Source organism: Colossoma macropomum, unplaced genomic scaffold (assembly GCF_904425465.1).
Source record: "Colossoma macropomum unplaced genomic scaffold, Colossoma_macropomum, whole genome shotgun sequence".
NCBI classification, from domain to species: domain Eukaryota; kingdom Metazoa; phylum Chordata; class Actinopteri; order Characiformes; family Serrasalmidae; genus Colossoma; species Colossoma macropomum.
The window spans coordinates 96,468-100,000 of record NW_023495466.1 but is presented as its reverse complement, the minus strand read 5'-3'; positions in this window follow the sequence as shown (position 1 = coordinate 100,000).

Sequence of the window (3,533 nt, the reverse complement as noted above, 5' to 3'; positions counted from 1 at the left end):
AGGCACAGTTCAAGTCAAGGCTCGAAGTGGCAGACCAAGAAAAATCTCGAATAAACAGAAGCGAAGGATGTTGAGAACAGTCAGAGTCAACCCACAGACCAGCACCAAAGACCTACAACATGATCTTGCTGCTGATGGAGTCACTGTGCATCGTTCAACTATTCGGCGCACTTTACACAAGGAGATGCTGTATGGGAGAGTGATGCAGAGGAAGGCTTTTCTCCACCCACATCACAAACAGAGCCGCTTGAGGTATGCTAAAGCACATTTGGACAAGCCAGCTTCATTTTGGAATAAGGTGCTGTGGACTGATGAAACTAAAATAGAGTTATTTGGACATAATAAGGGTCATTATGCATGGAGGAAAAAGAACACAGCACTCCAAGAAAAACACCTGCTACCTACAGTAAAATCTGGTGGTGGTTCCATCATGCTGTGGGGCTGTGTGGCCAGTACAGGGACTGGGAATCTTGTTAAAGTTGAGGGACGCATGGATTCCAATCAATATCAGCAGATTCTGGAGATCAATGTCCAGGAATCAGTGACAAAGCTGAAGCTGCGCCGGGGCTGGATCTTCCAACAGGACAACGACCGTAAACACTGCTCAAAATCTACTAAGGTATTCATGCAGAGGAACAAGTACAACGTTCTGGAATGGCCATCTCAGTCCCCAGACCTGAATATTATTGAAAATCTGTGGTGTCACTTAAAGAGAGCTGTCCATGCTCGGAAACCATCAAACCTGAATGAACTAGAGATGTTTTGTAAAGAAGAATGGTCTAAAATACCTTCAGCCACAATCCAGACTCTCATTAGAAGCTATAGGAAGTGTTTAGAGGCTGTTATTTCTGCGAAAGGAGGATCTACTAAATATTGAGTTAAGGTTTTTTTTTTGGTGCCCAAATTTATGCACCTGCCTAATTTTGTTTAGACAATTATTGCACACTTTCTGTAATTCATATGAACTTCATTTCACTTCTCAAGTATCACTGTGTTTGTCCCCTATATGATATATTTAACGGATTTTTTTTATCCGAACAATCAATGATTTATAAAGGTAAATCAGGAAAATTAACAGGGCTGCCCAAACTTTCGCACCCCACTGTATAATATTATGCTTATATAATAAGGTATTTTGTAATTGTTGTACATTTTGCAATATCTATTTTAAGACTATTTGACTTTATAAGGATTTAGAGAAATCCTGTATAAGGTAAGTAGAACTGATCAAATGATCAATGTATCCAGATACAAGGTAGGGGTAACTAATACAGTGGCCACTGAGAGTGTATGTGTAAATACATTTTATATGAGAGAGTGAGAGAGCATGTGACTTTATCTACAGAATGTATGTTGAGCTGCTATGGTTGTATCAAGCACATAATTCACATGCGTTACCAAAATGAAAGTACAGAGAATGGTGTGCACTTGCCGATTTGTGTTCCTGGGAGGGTAAAAAAAATTCACATCTCCAACTGCATGCAGAGCTCTGTCCTATTAGTGAGGGGTAAAGACCCCTTGTAGTCTGAACAGAAGGGAAGTCATGTCACAGCTCTCTCAAATTCCCTACAGGGAGAAAAAAAGAATATATAAACACAGATATCCACAAGTTTTTACATTTATAATAGACCACTGTATTTGTGTCGTCATTTTGTAGTCAGAGCCATGTTCTTATGCCCATATTAGGAACTCCGGGTCTAAGCCCGATTTCTCTATGGCCAGAAAGAATAGGGTTTTCCAAAAGTTGCCTCTATCGCACCGTGTTAAATAAACATGTTCAGAACCCGATACGTTTTGTCCTGTGAACATTCTTCTCTCAAATACCACTGGATTCTCTGAATTACGAGATCGTTAAAGAGTTGAAATATGAATACTGCTACATGTGAGCTAAAGCTACTGCGCACTGAATTCACATCATTAGGCTGGCAGCCTCCTTAAGCCGGTTTTGTCTGTGTACATTTCCATGTACAGACTGAGGGCAGATGAAAAGGAGTCAGAACAAAATCAGCAGGTTTCCCTGCTGTTCACAGTTTTTCATCTGATGCTCACTGAAACACGATAGATCTCTCCTTTTAGCTGGATTTGAAGAAGATCTACAAGCGTAGCTGAACTCAGGCTAATCCAGTACAGACTCAGCTTAATATCACTGCTGACGCCCTGATCAGCTGATTTAGGCTCCCAGAATATCCTAATTATTATTTTAATGCTGGTAACATTTTTCTGAGGACATTCGTCAGCTTTTTGCTCGACTTTTCCTGTTTCACCATTTAAGGAAGAAAAGGAAGGTTCCAACAAGCAGCTGGCGAAAAAGAAGCTGACTTCAGCTTCATGGAGGGTTGAAAGGCCTGATATGAGGAGGTTTCTCTATTGCAGAGTATCACTAACTTATTTTTGCTGTTTCACAGAACCAACAGGTCAGTATTTTGTCTCATTTGCTAATGTTTGTGACAGCTGCTGCACCATTTAAGGTGGAACAGGAACATTCAAACAAGAAGCTGCAAAAAAAAAGAAGCTTAATTCAGCCTCATAGTTTTAACACGGGTATACCTTTAGAGAGACAGAGAGCAGGGTACTAACTGAGTGGTAAGGCTGAGAGGAGGCAACAGCCTGAGAATTCTGATGTATTTTCCTATTCAGATCTGATGGGAAAATAAGGGTTTAAAAGCAGTCAAGCTTACCTGAAAAGGAAGTCTGGTCTTCACTAAAGCACAGACTTGAAATAGAAAGCAGCAGAGTCCCCTAAGAGGTATAACTCTAGCCTGTGATGGATCAGATCTCATTCTAGTAGTGGGTGGTATGGGCAAAAATTTATATCAATATATCATTATATCTAATATATTAAGGTGACTGATGTTTTCTGTAAATACAGTAGAGTGTAATACTGCATATAATGTAATATAATGTAATAAAACCATTTTGGGTGCTTAAGTAAATCTTTTTTTTTAGATCGGCGATGCGTATTACTCTAGATTTCCCTTCACTTTTAATAAGAACCATATTTAACAACTAAACAGACCCAACATATTGTTTTGGGCAAAATATTAAAGATTTCAATACTGCTTTCTAACCTTGAGATAAAGGCCAGTGTATGTAAATTGTTAAACAACATGCTAGCTATATATTAACCCACTAGCTGTGAAATAGCTTGCTAGATATATATTAACACGCTAGCAGTGAAACAACATGCTAGCTGTATTGTAACACGTTAGCTGTGAAATAACTTGCTAGCCATACATTAAGGCGCTAGCTGTGAAAGAATTTGCTAGTTATATATTAACCCGCTAGCTGTGAAATAACTTACTAGATATATATTAAGCCGCTAGCTGTGAAAAAATTTGCTAGCTATATATTAACCTGCTAGCTGTGAAATAACTTGCTAGCTATATATTAACCCGCTAGCTTTGAAATAACTTGCTAGCCATATATTAACCCGCTAGCTGAGAAATAACTTGCTAGCCATATATTAACCCACTAGCTGTGAAATAACTTGCTAGCCATATATTAACCCGCTAGCTGTGAAATAACTTGCAAGC